Raw genomic sequence first — 19,455 nt, forward strand, 5'->3', positions numbered from 1 at the left:
GACCCTGAGTATCTTCTGGCCACCACTTCGGTTATATCTGTCCTGACCCTGATTGTCTTCTGACCACTACTTCTGTAATGCCTGTCCTGACCCTGGGTATCTTCTAGCCACCACTTTATTCTGTCGTGACCTGGAGTGTATTCTGACCACCACTTCTGTAATTTTTGCCTCACCATGAGTGTCTTCTGACCACGACTACTATAATACTTCTCCTTACCATGAGTGTCTTCCGACCACCACTTCTGTAATGCCTGTCCTGACCCCGAGTGTCCTCCTATGCCCACTTTTGTGCCACCAATCTTCTGCTTGTATTCTGACAAACACACTTGTGGCTTTAGTCATAATGTCATCTTTCCATCTGATCACCATTCTGTGCCACCATTCACAGCCTCCCCCGGACTTCTGGCCACCAATCCTGTGCCACCAGTCATAACATGAAACTAACTTCTGACCACCAGTGCTGATTTCAGAAAATTGTCAGATCACCAAAGTCCTGACTTCTCTAACATCAAATACCAAGACCCTGACCATTAAATACCAAACCAGCTTCAGAGGACTACAAAGAATAAAGTACGGTCATTAAAACAATTTTTGGCCACCTGGCAACTTTTCAAGTACAAGAAAAAAAAACATCAAGCATAGTATTAGGAACAAAATTGTTTGGAATGATGTTTTCTGCTTGGGACATGTTCCCACAGGGGTACTTATGGGAATATGTCCCAAACAGAAAACAATTTTTAAAAAGCATATAATATTTTCTTAAAAAAATGAGTTTCTGAATATATTTTAACTTTACAAGAATTGTTTTTGGTAACAATACAACATTTCTGGCTTTTGTATTGTACTTGAAATGTTGTAAAGAAGCTAAAAAAAAGTATGTTAAAGATCATACATTATATTTGACTTGCAGACTGGCACTGGGGACACATTCCCACAGAATCCCCCAACACTCCTAGCAATTTTGGTCACAATACTATTTTTATTGACTTAACTTAAATAAGGGGGTTTAAGGACCTATTAAAAAAGGACTATTTTAAACTTTTTCCCCTTTGTCATGTTCCCATTGGTCCTCATGACTTCCAAAGCAATTTTTGTGACAATAAAATGATTAAGGACTTTGCAATGAGCTATTAAAATCAACAACCTAAATTCACAAAAATGGAGTACATATTCTAAAAATTTTGCCAAAATTATGACAAAAATATATATGTCAATCCCTTTCAACAAACACTGAGGTCAGGAGGACCAATCTTCCAGAGCAATTTTTGTAACAATACCATGTTCAGGGACTTCACAATGAACTTTGTAACCTCAGCAAGTTAAATTCACGAAATGGAACAAATATCCTCAAAATGATGCCAAATTTGCCAAAATTTTACAATACATTTCTTAAACCCTACTAAAGCATCAGCCAGCCAGTGCCCCATACTGTACAATATGATTGGTTGAGGGGAATTTGTAAATTAAGGAATCATAACATATTTAAAGGAATAGCACCAATCGACCTGGGACAAAAACCCTTTTGGTTAATTAGTTGATTAATTCTAATGCTAATTAACCATCTACTGGCTTTAAAGGGTATTTTATTCACTTTTATTATTACTATGATTTTCAGATCTTTTAAAATGGTTTTCTTTTGGGACATGCTCCGATATGCCCCCCATCCAGGCAGTTTTGGGGACAATACTATATTTGGGGGCAAATGTCAGACATACTTACAAAATTCCCTAATGCTTGCCTACAGACATGACGATACTATAAATTGTCTGATAGGTTCCACTTAAAAAGACATTTCAAGGGGTGCGGTGGCTTTAAAAAAAAATGACCATTTTCCAGGAGTATCCATTCACAATGCAGCTGGGTCCAATTTTTTGCCCCTTTGCCCAGCAATTACTGTCAGACACAGAGACCCAACCATCGCTGACGTGGAGCATTATTCTGCCGCATGTTGATGGGTGAGATCGCTGAGCGGTGTTGAAGGAAGGGCAACTAATGCGCTCACCAGAGGCTCCATGCCTGGGAATGCAGCCACATATGGAATTCCCTAACTCTCAGATCTCAGCACGGCTTCAGGAAATCAGTACAAGGCAAACAGTAGGGCCACGAGTCATGTCAATGCAACTATAGGGCCTTGCTGAGATTATCAGCTTTACTGCGCTGCCAAAAAATCTCTGAATAATGACACCAGCTGTTATTAGATAGAAGCTGGGAGCGTGTCTCCCACAGCTACAACACTCAGCCGGAGCTGGCTCGCATTAAATAGGAATGTTCCTATAGAGTGATTAAACTGGAGGGGGATATCGAGGGGTCTCCAGCAACCTGCGGGACCATCGGATCAGTACACTCGTATGATGAGACTCCATGATTATGAGCAGCTGGGGGGCCATCAAATTGCACAAACGTCTTAGAGTTTTGAAAATCGGAATTGAACAAATGCGCTGTATATTATAAATATGTAGCCACAATGGCCGCATGGCATTCATGGCATCAATTGCACCCCTGGAGAAGATGAGATCCCTTGTCCACTGAACTTGTCGAATATGGCACCCATGTAGCCCTCACCATCAGTGGCAGGTCCACTATCTTTTAATTGTTATTTCCCCTAAAGCCACCATATCTCTGCTGTTGACTTTTCTAGGTCCATCCAGGGAAATTCCTCCCAATGACCACCAATGAAATGAGCCTTCTTCTCAATGACCATTCTTCCCAATGACCACCAATGTAAGGGGCATTCTTCCCACTGACCACCAATATAAGGGGTATTCTTCCCAATGACCACCAATGTAAAGGGCATTCTTCCCAATGAGCACCAATATAAGAGACATTCTTCCCAATGACCACCATTGTAATGAGCTTCTTCCCAAAGACCACCAATGTAAAGGGCAATCTTCCCATTGTAGAGTTTAAACAAAAAGACCACCAGGAGAATTTTCAAACTTTAAAGTTCTTTTTAAAACTTTAGTGGTTGGGTTCACACCTAATCCACATTTGGCAAACTAAGATCATTGGTTTGCCCCCTCCTGTGCCATCGATCCCCACCAGCTTATTACACCCATCAAGACTTTCCATTTAGCGTCTGGTCGAGATGACGACATCGAAGACCAACATATAATTAATATCAGCAGCAATAAAGTGGTCTGTCTAGGAATTGATAAACCTTTCCTGATCTGAGTGCTGGGTACATAAAATCCACCCACTCCTTTGTAATTAACCTCAGACGTGGCTTCACTTATCATCATCCCTAGAAAATGAATGTGTGTAGATTGATATAGGAAACACATGTCCTAATATCAAACAGCGAACGAGCTCTATTGCTGCGCATATTGCGGAAGGAAGAAAATTAATCATTGCTTCTTTACCACGGTTCTATTGGGTATTAAAGGAGACAGAGGCTTTATACATTGCACTGGAACATCAAACTTCAACTGCATTTGTGGCACACTAACTGGTGCTTATGGTGAGCAATAGAAGTCAAAGGAAGGTGCAATTATAATTTCCATTCTTCTCAATAACCACTAATGTAAGAGACATTCTTCCCAATGACCACCAATATAAGGAGTATTCTTCCCATTGACAATAATGTAAGAGAAATTCTTCAAAATGACAAGCAATATAAGGGACATTTTTCCTAATGACCATCAATGTAAGGGGCATGTTTCCCAATGACCACAAAGGTAGGGGATAATCTTCCCAATGACCACCAATGTAAGAGACATTCTTCCCAGTGACCATAAATGTAAGGGACAGTCTTCCCAATGCTCACCAATATACGGAGCATTCTTCCTAATGACAACCAATGTAAGGGACATTCTTCCCAATGACCATCAATGTAAGAGACATTCTTCCCAATGACCACCAATGTAGGGGACATCCTTCCCAATGACCCCCAATGTAAGGGACATTCTTCCCAATGATCACCAATGTACAGAGCATTCTTCCTATAGACAACCAATGTAAGGGACATTCTTCACAATGAACCCCAATGCAGGAGACATTCTTCACAATGACCACCAATGTAAGGGGCATTCTTCCCGATGTCCACCATTGTAAGGGACATTCCTCCCAATGATCACCCATGTAAGGGTCAATCTTCCCAGTGACCACCAAAGTAAGGGGCATTCTTCTCAATGACCACCAATGTAAGGTGCATTATTCCCAATGACCAACAATGTAAGGGTGATTCTTACAAATTACCACCAATGTAAGGGGTATTCTTCCCAATGACCTACAATGTAAGGGATATTCTTTCCAATTACCACCAATGTAAAGGGGACCCCTATTTAATGTACAGCACTGTGTAATATGTTGGCGCTATATAAATCCTGTTTATTATTAATTAACATCTTGAAAAGCCAGTGTTAGGGCACACCCTATTTTGCCCAGCAATGTCACTTGAGGCAGCAAAGAGTATAGAGAAATAGCAGCAGCCACTGCTTCCCTTTAGCCGTGCAGCCTGATGTATTTTATGGCATCCCCAGCATCCATTGTTAGGCTTTGCACAGCTGAATGGGATTCCAGAGGCTGATCAGCTCCTAACTGCAGTCCTGCACTGCTATTGGCTGCCAGAACTTTATAGCCTCTCTGCTCCCAGTCACCAGGGCTGGTTGTAGTTTTAAGCTGGGCTGACTTTCTGATGGTTTATGTATTTGTCTAATTTATTGTTCCTGACCTTGCCTGTTCCTGACCTATCTTTTATATGCAGCCTGAACCGATCGTTGCTTGTGATCCAACTCTGCTTGTGTTTTGCCCTAGTGTACTTCATTTGGTGGATGTTCTTCCCAATGAACAGCAATGTAAGGAACATTCTTCCCAATGACCACCAATGTAAGGGACATTCTTCCCAATTACCACCAATGTAAGGACATTCTTCCCAATTACCACCAATGTAAGGAACATTCATCCCAATGTAAGGGACATTCTTTCCAATCCATATTGAAAAGACTGAAAAAGACCTGAGAAAGACTGGCCTATGTAGTCAGAAGTATGGCTTATCTGTGCACTTAATAATGCACTTCTTAATAATGTTCCTCTTTCCCTTCACCAGCTGGTTGGGGAATTCCCTCTCGTAATTGATGAAGCTTCCAGAAAGGACTCCCTCATCTCCTACCTTGTATTTTCAGGTGTGTTTTTGTATATACCTCTTCCTATTCTGATGATTTTTCCACATTTTTGTTGCATACCATACTGGAGTCACATGACAGAGATCTGAAATTTGACCCTGTAGTTGCAGGAAACACTCTATTTTCTTCAAACCTGTAAAATAAATGGAAACTATAACAAGCTAACTTATTTTTTTAAGCTCAATTGTAGGTAATTTTAGAGAAAAAGCAGCTCCTGCAGCATACTCACTTCCTCCCCCCGACACTGTACTATACTTCACCATCACTCTTCTTTTGTATTGAAACACTTCTCCTAGATTGCAAGCTCTTCGGGGCAGGGTCCTCTCCTGCTGTGTCACTGTCTGTATTTGTCTGTCATTTGCAACCCCTATTTAATGTACAGCACTGTATAATATGTTGGCACTATATAAATCCTGTTTATTATTAATTATTAACTTCTTGTAAAGCCAGTGTTGGCAAACACCTATCGGGCACACCCTCTTTTGCCCAGCAATGTCACTTGCAGCAGCAAAGAGTATAGAGAAATAGCAGCAGCCATTGCTTCCCTTTAGCCGTGCAGCCTGATGTATTTTATGGCATCCCCGGCATCCATTGTTAGGCTTTGCACAGCTGAATGGGATTCCAGAGGCTGATCAGCTCCTGACTGCAGTCCTGCACTGCTATTGGCTGCCAGAACTTTATAGCCTCTCTGCTCCCAGTCACCAGGGCTGGTTGTAGTGTTAAGCTGGGCTGACTTTCTGATGGTGTATGTATTTGTCTGTGTACCTGTGTATGACCTCTTCCCTGTATTCTGGACTTGTCTGTTAGAATCTTGGTCCTGCATTATCTGTGGGCTCCTGGTCCTCTTCCAGCTCTTCCCTAGACACCATACCTTGCACAAGAAGGCCAGGGGGCAACCATGTGCTGACTCTCCCAACGCTGAGAGGGGGCTTACTAAAGGTGAAGACTGCGGTGTTAGATTGGGGATCTGGTAAGTACTGGTGCTGACCGGGGCTTCCAGCCTGGGTGTTGATGGGTGATTGTAATGGGTTCAAGTTTAGTTAGTCAACATGCTTTAAAGACTGGTGTTTAAGTGGAAGCTGTGGAAGTCAAAATGTGGTTGGCAAGGTGAAAATAAAGTGGAAATCTCTTGGTAAGGTTCACAGCAAGCAGTCTTCCTATTGGCTGATGAGTGCTACCTGCTGTGGACTTTCACATCAACCAGAAGACAGTTGTAACCCTGCAAGCATCAAACCTTTATTGCAGAAAGGGGCAGTGGAAGGTGGTGGCACCTAGACATGGAATATGGACGGGTGAGTATCACAGGGTTTACATAATGATCACTTGCATTTCCATATGGCACTTAGGTGCATAAGACCACCACAAATTCTTCCCTGTTGACTACAATGGTGTCTGTATCAATGGTGTCCCTTCAACGGTGGCCAGATCAATGGTGTCCTGGTTTGGATTCAGCTTGAACATAAAAACCAGAATCCGAGATATGTTCAAGCAATACTATTCCCAGACCACTAAAGGCAGTGCCACGCCATGTTGGAATATATATTCCAGTACAATGGGCCCCAGTGCTCTTTGGGGACTCCATCAAGGTTGTCATTACCTGTACAAGGGCTACTTCTATACTGGTCCCCAATCAAATGCAAAGCTGGAACTTATGGACATGGAGGAGGTGGGGGTAAGACATGGGCCAGGCCTGCAGTAAGATCCGATATTCTGCAAGTACAATAACATTCAATCCCCCACATCATCATCCCACCATCATCATCCACAGAAAGAGAAAAAAGCAATCCATGACCCCCACAATGTCTAATCCCAAACCAGTGTTTTTCGGCACTTGATGTTTGAATATCACCCATTTCCCATTAGTGTCCCCCTTCAACCCAATAATTCCTGGATGTCATTCTTACATAACTCCCAGGTCGGTGTGATGAAGGAGACGCGCGTTGTCTGTTCCATAAAAAACCTAATTGTGATTACTTTCCCCTCGAAGACCAATACACTCCTTTCATGCCAAACACAACAGGTTCCGCCGGCTGATCCTTTACGGTTTTCTCCTTTTTTTGGCTGACGATGTATCATTTTCTTTCCTCGTATCTGGAAAATAGCAGAGATGCAGACCACCAACAAGAAACGATTAAAAAAAAGTTTCTGACTAATTACACAAACATATCATGCAGCTTTGTAGTGGAGTCCTGGGCCGGCAGATGGTATAGATCAATGGGTGGTTGGTTGGATGGTGGTGGTGGGGGGAGTCATAGAAGAGAATCAGAAAATCTTCTGTGTTTCATATATATAAATCAAAAGATTTCATTTAGAATCTTTAGTCTGGATTCAGTGAGGTGTCTGTTCAAGGGGTAGGTTGGTATTCTCCCCTATAGTGGAGGGCTTCCCAAAAATGCTGAGGATCCAATGGGTGTTGGCCAGAAGACCACAGGGTTAGCGCCAAGTACTCATGGCACAAACATGTGTCACACTTATCTCTTCCTGGCGAAAGTGCAGGCGCCACCCAGACTGCATCGCTAGATAAGAGTCTGAATTTTAAGGGAAAGACCACATCTTTCCAAAAAATTTTCACTTTTGGTATGAGGGTGGCTACAACACGTATCCTTGTTCTTGTCCAGCCATTCACCATTCATTCCCACAGCAGACAAATGGTGACGCATAGAGTGCATATTTCCATCCGGGACACTTGGGTATGTAGCAGCCAGCAGAACTGCTCCCTACAATGATTCTGAAAGTTGAATACACAGTAATAGGCTCTAAAAAGTGTTGTATCACCAATAACCCCTACCAATGCCACCTACCAAAAACCCCCAGGAATACCATCCAGCAACAGGTCCCGCCAACCTACTAACAATAACCCCTACCAATGCCACCTACCAATAACCCCCTTAAATACCATCCAGCATAAGGTACCGCCAACGCACAAACAATAACCCCTACCAATGCCACCTACCAATAACCCCTACCAATGCCACCTACCAATAACCCCCTTGAAAACCATCCAGCAACAGGTCCCGCCAAACTACTAACAATAACCCCTACCAATACCACCTAACAATAACCCCCTTGAATACTATCCAGCATACAGTACCACCAACCCACCAACAAAAACCCCTACCAATGTCACCCACCTATAACCCACAAGAATCCCATCCAACATAAGGTACTGCCAACCCAACAATGGCCCCTAGGAATTCCACCCACCAATAACTTCAGTCTCCTAAACCTTCACTACTCATCCACCATTCCATATCCCCCACCTATTGTGTGCTACTACCCCACCTCTTAGAGTGTAAGCTCTTCGGGGCAGAGTCCTCTCCTCCTCCTGTGTCACTGTCTGAATCTGTCTGTCTTTGCAACCCGTATTTAATGTACAATGCTCTGTAATATGTTGGTGCTATATGAATCCTATTTAATAATAATAGTAGCCCACATTTTGAATTGAGCAAGCTACAGTCCAAGCACAAAATGCTTTCCTGCTAAAAGTTAAGAGCACCACAGCCGTGGCCACCGAACCCCAGGCCAACCCTTATGGCAGCTGCTGAAATGATCAGATACGGGTGGACTGAGGCTGATACAGTGGTGAGTGAAAGTTTTATCTAACTACACGCTGTTCTTTCCACGTCTCTGGCAAGTGCTGAAAAGCTGACTTTGATACCTTTCCACATATGCAGGAAGTGTTTAATGTCCATACTTGCTCTTTTCGATGACTGTCAAGGAGCCTTGGCCCGGTTCCTAATCCTGCCGAGTTTTGACGTCTCCTGAAACTTTCTGTTTCCTCTAATTGAACATCTCGGAGACTTCTGCCTCAGCCATCACCATCTGGAGAGAGTTCAGAATGGGTCGCACTTGGCTTTATCCTTCCATTGTTTATTTTAACTTTCACTGGTTACAAAACACAAGCCTTGAAAAACATGGCCTGACACTTGTAATCATCTCCAACAATCAAACCCTAGCCGCATGCAACCCCCCCGGAATACAAGTAACGATGGTTTGATCTCACGCTATGCAGACCTCGTTCTTCACCAGCCGTTTACTATTTTTTTATTATCTAGAATTCCTGAAAAATGAAGAATTATTGATTTTAGTTTTGTTTGACATTTGTGGCGGGCAGTGTGATCTCTGATGTCATTTCCTGTTTAAGTTGAAGTCCTAAAGTTAGGCCCCTGTGGACATACTTGTCTGTTCCTTCGGAAAGTTGTTAGGACTGAGAGTTAGGATGGAAATGAGACCAGATGTTATATGAGCATCAGAAGATAATAAAAAGGCAACATTGTTTAAAAAATGGAAATGGACCACATTTCATGTGAATGTGGAGATGAATAAAAAGGTATAAGGAAGAGTTCTCTGTGTGTCCCAACATGGAACCTCAATTTGTCTGCTGACCAGAACAGTGGTGGTCAAAACTATGGCTAAACCATTCATAGGGCCACTGGTTTTGGTAAGTGGTTTTGGAAGATCCTGAGGAAAAATCAACAAGGACGCCTGAAACCAACCAACACCGGCAATCTTCTAGAATAGTTCCACCCAACATTTGATGTGCAATGGCCAGCAGGTTGAAGAAATAATAGACCTCCAACATCTTCTCTATGGCCGCAGTCCATGTAAGAACTAAAATCCTGAAATTTGTGTACCGATCTGGGACCTTCATTTGTCTTGTTGACCAGAACAGTGATGGTCAATCCTAAAGCTAAACCATTCATGGGGGCACTGGTTTTGGTAAGTGGCACATGTTGGGAGATCCTGAGGAATGCCAACACGGACCATACCAACTACTGACAACACCAACTACTGACAACACCAACTACTTATCAGATTATCTAATATTAGAGTCCATTGATAAAGCAAATCTTCATTGCCAAAGGATTAGATTGGCATTCTCAACATTTCTAGAAAGATCAACAGTGCCAGCCCATGTAATTCTTTTATGGCAAGTGTAAAGAGACCCCGTCACCTTACCCATTCACTATTTAAAGCATTTCCTCTAAGCCCTTGTAGTCACCTGCTTCCCAGTATAAAGCAATGGTGACTTCCTCCTCTGATGCAATACTCAAGCCAAGCACTAGGGGGCAACCTCTGTCACATGATAAAGAAGGTAAAATGTCATCACTTCCCATAAACTCCAATGAGGAAAAAAGTGTCAGGGAGCAATATCAAGGTATATGGCTGTGTGTGTGCATGAGCATGTGTGCAAAATTCAGCTATTGAGCTCAGTAAACAATAGCTTTTTGTCAGCAAAGAGAAAAAAAAGGAGAGCTCTTCCTAGTAAATGTTACAAAATATCAATATACAGTATATATAAATGTTCCCTTTATTTAGCTTGCTTCCTGCGGTGCATGCTTTGCCGAGCTGTAATAAATCTGCACAGGAGGAAGTAACGAGCTATAAAAATAAATGATTTAATATGTATCAGCCAGTTATGGCACCGAAGGGTGCTGGCAGTAATGTTTGCTTCGTCTTTATGGAAGGTGTGACGAGCGATATAAAAACATTTTGTGTTCTGTTTATCGAATATTAAAATGCTGCCTACAATCCGGGGTCTTGTGATGATTGCAGCATTCACTGGGTGTGTAAGAAATATTGATCCATATAAAGCTGACGGTGAGGGGTTTGCCATTGTGCCCGGCATATTTGCACAATATGGCACACGTGCATGCTAATCCGCCCCTCACAACTCCTTTGCATGGCATCTTTGCCCATTTTTATTTTGGGGTTGAAGCTTTCAGCTGTCTCCATTGGTTAAGTGATGATGATGTAGCCCAGCTAAAGCCCAATCCACCATTTAATAAGCCAACAAAACTACTTTAATGTTATTTTCCATTACAAGGATTGGATTTTCCCAATGGCCTAATATAGTATGTCAGCAGCTTTTTCCATTATTGTTTATTTTTCCATCAGAAGCTTTTCCAAATATTGAACAAGACACAAAAAATACTTCCATGGACTCCAAGAATGCCAACTTGCTGACTTTACAAGATCCACAGGCAATGGCAACATACCATGAACGCTCAGAATGCATTTTGTGCCATTTTATAAAGAAAGAATGCATTTTGTGCCATATTACAAAGGGCTCATAAATTATTCCCCCAGTCATTCCTCTGAATATTCGCTGGTGGTGAATTGTATTTCTCTACAGGTCTCCCATTAAAACGATGACTCGTTCTGCCACCTAGTGGCCAATCATCAAAAGTGCACAGCTGTCACAATAGGAAATGCATAGGAAGGAAATGAATTATATCAGTGAATTGAAGAGGGAATAATATAAATTGAGATTGCATTTTATTACATGTATTACATTCTTATTACTTCTTCCTACTACTTCTAAACCTTCATGGTATGATGACACTGCCAGTGGATTTTGTAAAGTCAGCAAGTTGCCATCCTTGGAGTCTAGGAAGCTTTCAATCATTTCCATTGGTCAGTGGGGATACTATAGGAGACGGTACTCTCTTGGGAAGGGGCAAACAATGGGAAACCTAACAAGGTTATGGTCAGATGGTCATAAATCTGCCCCAGCGCACAAGCACACACAGCTAGGGGCCCGGTCTGATACCATGATGGGCATTGGAATAGGAGGAGTTGGCATACAACAGGAATAACCTGGGAGATAAATACAATACACAAACGCCAAGCATTCTTTATTTACCTTTACAGTCTGTGCCAAGGAACTGAGCAGCAATGTATTCTGCCCTCACCCCGCTGTGTGTTTGAGTAAGGTGCAAGGTCCTGGAGGTGAAACGATCTCCTGTGACCCCCTACCACCCTGTGACCCCGGCCAAATCAATGCCAGCCATGCCACTGCTCAAACACCATAGAGGACTGTATATAAATGGCAGCCAACTGGTTACTAGATGCATGAGGGCATCATAAGTACCAACTGAGTGGTGGGAATAAAGCTAATAAATGGTGCCCTGCTGCTGGTGGCATGGATGGCAATAGCAGACTGTTAATGTTAATGTATCCATGAGCGGACATGGGTGCCACTGCACAAGGGCCCTGGATACCCCACAGCTAACAGGGGACCCCACAGCCACTTGCATGGTCCTACATCTACCTGCCCATTCCTTAAGCTTGCCCTCATAGCTCTGTTTTGCAGCCCAGGTACCCATCCCTTGGTGCCCGGCAATCTTTCCAGCAATCCTTGCAATGGCCGCTTCTTCCTCTAATTGCTGTTCAGGGTCAATGGTTTTCTGTTTGTAGGGGGCAATAGTTCATTTTGCACAGGGCCCCTCTGCTGGCTGTGTCCGCCATTGATAATGTGGGTAACATTAGGAACCAGCTGACGGATAACAAATCCATGCCAATTGATACATTTGTTGCATTTATAAAGCCAAGATGTCCGTGAGCTCCCCGGCTTCCTAATTACCTTCTAATACCACAGTCCCTGCATGTTCTTCAATGGGAAAGTCTCAGTAACATTCATACATACATCAATGATTTGCTGCACTGCTATATTCTGCAATATGTCAGACTTCCAGGTATCTGGATTGGAGGAATTTAACCCAATCACTTCCATATTCCAGATTCCATGCAGATAAATGCTAATCAATGACTGGCTGCACTGTAATTGTTCAGAATGATAAAACACAACACACTGAGAGCAAGCCAACCCCAAATAACACTTCTGTCCTTCATAAACTCTGCAGGTGAATAACAGCAATCAGCATTTTGCTTCCTGCTAAGCCTGGATGATATTGTGCTGCCATGTGTTTATGGTTATTCGCTGATATCATCCTGCGGGCTCTATGATATGAGCCTGGGGCCCTTTTGCTGGGGCTGTTTGTCTGTTGCATAGGGAAAATACAGGCATACTTTATTCCAATGATCTTTCTGGGTAGTTTTTTAGAGAACTTGTGATTAGTTTCTGTAAAAGTGATAAAGCGAGTGGCCCCAAAAAAGCACAAAACAGAACAGGGTGAGTTCTGAGATTTCTGCATCCCTCGTGGTTCAAGGTGGATCCCTAAGATTTCCATATGGGTTGATTCCACAACTGCTATTGGGTTGCAGGTTTATGCCAGAATTTAGGAACAAGGCAAAGGGAAAGAAAAGAAAATGAAAAAATTGTAGCAATGTATAAATTAATTATTAGGGACAAATATTCTCAACTATACAAAGTCCTCCTGCTCTAGAAGTTTCACTAACACAGTTTGCTTAGAGATAATCATAAAGTCTGTGGTCATTTTTTACAAATTTAGGCAGTTACAGTGAAGAGAGTAGAAAGAACCCGACGCGTTTCGCCCAATAAGGGCTTCCTCAGGGGATTTAAGAGTTCAATATGTTTCATCTGCCGGTTTATGATTTAAGGGACCGCGTGTTATGATAGGGATAAGGATGAGAGCAGTTATTAAAATTATCAAGCTGGGCACATATAATTAAATCACAGACACATGAATGGTCTCAAAACTTCCTTATAATCACTAGAATTTAGGAACAATTTATATGTAGACAACCCCTAGTGGTGGTTCCATTACACCGCATGCTTCCAGGATGAAGGATGCTGGGAATGCAAGAATATTTAGTAGTGGAGCTACGGAGAACCAATGTAGAACTTTCAAAGAATCTAATTCAATATGGCAACCTGAAGGCATTCTGTAAATGGCTGACATTGGCAATGCCACCTGCTTCTGAGAATGGCTCGCTGGGCCTGATTTATGAAAGCTCTCCAAGAGGATACACCTTCGTCAGTAAACTTGAGTGATCCAGCAAACCTGGAATGGATCTGGTTCAGGATTTAAAACATTTGCTACCAAATAGCAAATGACTTTTAAGAAATGCATTCTAGGTTTGCTGGATCACCCAGGTGAAAGTGGTTTTTGGAGAGATTTTATAAATCAGGTTTATTTCCCTAGAAATCTGCTCCTAGGATAGAAGTCAAATTTTAGGCATTGCTTGGAAAAGGAATTTAAGTTTTGGCAAGAAACATCCTTCCTTTAAAAATTTCAAAAATGCAGACACTGCAACTTTCGATGTTGGAGCATGGATAATGCACCGGTTGATTATAATGAATCAGACTTTCCAAATCATGATTTGTAAAGGTGGAGCGAGCAGTTTTGTTCATAACTGAAACAGGGAGGAAACAGCAACAATATTTGTTAAAACCCTTGCAATGTACATAGGTCACCTAGCAGGGTAGTAACATAGGGGAATCTGAGACAAAGTTTGTTAAAATCCTTGCAATGTACATAGATTCCTTTATAGGTTGTATCAAAATGCTCCAAGCTGCTTTGGTATTCCTATTGACTTGTATGTGAAATATTGACTTGAGTGAAAGCAGTTCTGCAGTGGTGAAACCTTACCTGACACCTCGGGGGCTGGCTACTAGTCTACAGCACCCCTGTATGGGAGAAGCATGAAAGAAGCATGTAGATCAAGATATATAAAAGAAGACTTCCACTAATTGGTTAATACCTACATCTAAAACATCATCAATCCTCCATTGGACCAATTTTCTCATCCATAGAGCTTAAAGTTTAGATGGGTTGTGAAACCAGGTGTTCCTCGGGGGTTGGCGCTATGACAGCTACTTGATTTCTCCAACCTTTGCATTGATTAACAATGAACCAGCCTTTCAACATTTTACAGCAGGCAGTTCTAAACCTCTCTCCACCACCCCTGTTTATTCCCTATGGGCAGCTACATGTAGCGCATGAACCGCGGGGGCGGATCATAGATGTGAGGAACCGATAATGGAACCTCACTGCCCACCTGAGCCTTATGATCATCTGATACTCAATAGCAAACTGGCACTGGTGGGTGTTCTCGTTGGGCGCCATAAAAGAAACGGTTGGGATTAGACACCAAGAACTAAGGTAGGGTTAGGGTTAGGCACCAGGTGGGAAAGGGGTTAGGCTGAAGGAAAGAATGGGTTACGGTTGGAAAATTAGAAATGGATTTAAGCTCAGGCAACCAGCGAGGGCTTAGGGTTAGGCAGCTAAATGGAATTTGAGCCCTGGACATTGGTCATCTCAACAAGGTTCGTCATTGTGCCAGATCACTGGCTACCTCTGCTGCTTCTTGAGCAATTGGGGTTTAAACAAGAGTTGTTTTAGAAGAAGTTGAAAACCGATGATAATTGTTTTTAATGGTCAGGAAACTCATGTATACCGCTCATAATGGGACATTGGGTCTTTCATTGGGATGGTGGGGTAATAGGATGTTTATTACCATTCTAATTTAGAAAGCTAAAGGGTCGAAATATACCAAACCATGTGTTAATCATCTGCTATGAGCACACCAGTCCTTATGCTAAATCTTTACCCTTTATGAGCTATATGAGTACTTCCAGTTCCCAAGTGCTACTAACCAATCACCCGCAGGAGAACACAGGCAATGGGGCACCACCAATAGGGAAAAGCGAACCGAGTTTGGTTCATGGTTGTATTTGTGAATCTTGCTTCAATTTCAAACTATGCAATGAACCCCATTAAAGTCTATAGAGGGTAAATTATGTAATTCAATCACCTCCATCACCTGGGAAGTCCTCAGAAAATGTGGCTGGAGTTTAGGTTCTATTTTATATGCAGCTTCAGGAGTCTTCTAGCTAAGAAGTCTCAACCCCAAGCCAAACCACCATTCCGTTGCTTTGATGCTCATGCATTGGCAGAAACACTGGGAAGCTGCACTATTGCAGATGTAGGAGCAAGGAAAGAATAGTGGCGGCCACTAGGGGCCACTAAGCATGAGATAGACGTAGATGGGTATGTAGGGCAGGAGCACCTTGGGTTCACGTCAGGAATCTCAAGTTCCTCCACACCAAGATGCTGACGCCATGTCTTTATGAAGCTGGCTTTGTACACAGGGGCACAGTTCCATTCCAAAACCATGGCCATTAGTATGGATTTGCCTACCAACCACCTCCACTTTTCTAGGAAGGTTTCCATGTTGGATGAGAAGACCCGGCTCACCATTGCCAATGCTTTCAGTAGGGTTGAGGTCAGGGCTCTGTGCAGGACCTCTGCAGCATCCTAGTCCCACCATGTCTTTATGAAGCTGGCTTTGTACCCCCGGGGCACAGTCCTGGGGTAAGAGAAAAGGGTCTGCACCAAACTGTGACCACAAGGCTGGAAGAACACAATTGTCAACAATGCCTTTGTATAATGGAGGATTAACAGAACCCATCACCTGAGCTCCACCATTCACTGGCGTGTCCATTTTGTACCAAGACAGCAGTCACCGCATCTTACTACATCTCATGGGGGAAAGCCACAAAGCAATGTGAAAAATGTAATCCATTGCAATGCTGAAATGCTGCACACCAGAAATACCAACAAATCCAGTTATGTAAAATAATATGAACAGCATTTTATAGAAGAGGACAGAGCTATCCCACATTCATCAAGACAGGTACAACAAGCCAGGCAGGATTCACCTGACGGGTCTCATAATATTCAGTATTGCTGGGAAATGCAACGCTTTCACCTTTTTGGAAAGGATACATATTACAGTAATGAACAGCTACATATAGCCAAATAAATCTGCAGAATGTGATCACTTTCATGTAGAATGTTGGTAGATTTATTATACAATGCAAAAATTCACCTTAGACAATAGAATTCACAATATATTGAGGCCCTTGTCAAGTAGTATCCAGCGTTAGATACTACTTGCCTAGATGTCTCCAGCGAATCAGACGTGGAGGCAGCCAAAGACAGCTGTCCTTAGTTGCCCTCCTGTTAGATTGGCTGAACTTGGAATTAATTATAAGAGTTCTGCTCACCTGTGTGGAGGTGGGGCTGATATATAGGGGTTCTATAATTAAAGGTGGCATTAAGATTCCAGATAGGCTTCCTGCCCATAAAAGAGAGGTCACATCTTTCCAGGGAGGGGTCTGGTTTTGTTGAAGGAAAGGGGGCTCCCGGCCTGGATAGATGTCACCTCTATGTTTTGGGAGGTGTGGCCAGGAAGCCTGATTGAATTTTGTTTTAATAAGGAACCCCCAATATGTTTGCCTCACCTCCACCTAGTTAGGCAAATTGCATGTCATTGGTTACATGTGTCCAGCCAATCTAGCAAGAGGGCAGTCAAGGACAGCTGTCTTTGGTTGACTCCATGTCTGATTCGCTGAAGACTTCAAAGCATCAAATGCTGAATTCTACTTGAAAAGGGCCCCATTCTCTTGTGTAAATGAACCTTAGACTGTGGGGATGGGACTTTTATTTCAAATTGTTACCTAGTAGAATAATTCCTTTTTTTTGGCAATCCAGATTCTAGGGGACCTTTTATAGATAGGAGAGGGGGTACACACTTATAAGGCCCCATGCCTATTAAATGGACTTTATTTACATTATACACCATACACAAAATTTTACATGGAGTAGGAATTGTTCCACCCTTCCTAACAGGGGCACCAACATATATTTTATGGATAGGAGTGATTGCACTTTAAACACCAAATGTGCTTTGTGCACTGAGCTTCAGTTTGACTCTTTCACTTACATTTTAAAAATCAATTTCACAAATCATTAACTTCACCCAGACAAACCAGATTACATGAGCTGGAGGCATTGTCATGATGTGTACACACGTAGGGACTTTCATTCCTTGGCACTCTCCCCGGGAAAAAAGGGGAATTTTAAAAATCTGAGTGTTGGAAATCTGGATGTGGAAAGAGTGTGAATGTTTGAATGAATTCTAGATGGAATATGAATCTTTGATATGGAGAACTTGAACTGTAATCTTGCTGCTGAGCTCCACAGTGAAGATGAATGGAGGCTTGCAATGAGCGTGCCTGATCATGGTGGGCATCAATGGGTGGCACCTCGGTGGGTGAGATAGTTCAAGATGGACATCACCAGTGGGTACACCAGTGTACAATTCTCCAACATCCCTAATTCTGAGGGTCATTTTCATGGATTCATATTAGGGATAGGGGTTCGGTTGGGGTTTAGGTTGAGGCTTGGTGTCAGTGTTGGGGGACATTCCGCCATCTTGGTTGGCTTGGTTGACACCTGCATATGTACATGGGAGTTCATTCAGTCCCAGCAGCCCTGGGGGACTCTGGGATACCGGGAATATATCGGCATTATTTCCCATCAGTATACCAAAGATTGCAGAAGGGACATCGACTGTCTAATATGATATCAGAAGTTTGCTGCAAAACAGCATTTGTGGAATAGTTGGAAACCAGATGAACATGAGATGGTGACCCTGATAAAGGGGAAAGTATGTCTGCAAATAGTCAGAGAGGATTTTCTACCCACACATAAATGAGATGTTTCCTGGAACAGAATCTTGTTGATGTCTTCTTCTTTTATATTCTTCGCTGTGTTCAAAGTTTCTGGCCACTTGGAACATTCACAGTTAGTAGACATCAACGAGCAATTCCAAAATCCTATGGTGGGTCTAATGGTCCATCTAATCGTCATTGCCAATCAAAGCTCTATTTGCTTTCAGCTTCTGATTACAGAAAAGGAGAACAGAAGGTTACCTATATCAGTGTGCAGCTGCTCCTTCATTGTCTTCTCCAATGGTGGAGATGACCAAGTTGAAGGACCCATCTGCAGAAGAAGAACATGAGGTCACCCGTCATTGCTGCCTAGATTACAAGAATGCTGAATGGAAATTTACATTTTATTCTAATTGAATTCCCCAATCTTGACAAATGTGCACAATATTGGTGGCACTTGCTTCGGAATGATCGGGAGGGCAAGGGGTATGGGCTATGAAAGACCCAACTACCTCAACTGTCAATGAGCACCTTAGGATATCTCAATCATTTTAACATGGGGGGACCCTTGAAATAACTTTTAGATCTTATAGAACCCCTTCTATAATTACTATATCCTCAGTACATTGCCTTGGTGGTCATTGCCCAAGGAACCCCCAAGCCTGAAGACGTTGGCTACAACAAAACCAAGCTTAGCTTAGCTTAGAATATCTCTGGATCTTCTAGGTATTCCAAAACTTCTAATTCTACTGACTGGTGCACTTTATTTGGTTCAGGAAACACCCTTCTGTAATTCACATTAATCTCTGTACCTGGAATTCTTATCAGCTCCACCGGCGTGCCTTAAATCTTATAACTCCTTCCATTATTACAGTTCTAACTTTAGATTTTGATATGGTGATTGTGAATAACAAATGTTGGTTTCATTGTATTCTATTTACCTTTGTAAACCTTCTATTGTGCTGGGAATCTTGTGTTCATTACTGCAAGGAGACTGAATAAAGCAAGGTGTGACCGAGACAACACGAGGGAAAAGAATGAGAGGACATGGAGGTGGAAGGCATCTGTGTACTTTAAAAACACTTGTCAGGTTAATACAACGGGCCCTACCTTGTATGAGTGGAGGTATTATATTCATCTTTCTGGGGCCCCATTTCTCCTACCCATCTC

The sequence above is a fragment of the Pyxicephalus adspersus genome, chromosome 4 (assembly GCF_032062135.1).
Source record: "Pyxicephalus adspersus chromosome 4, UCB_Pads_2.0, whole genome shotgun sequence".
NCBI lineage: Eukaryota > Metazoa > Chordata > Amphibia > Anura > Pyxicephalidae > Pyxicephalus > Pyxicephalus adspersus.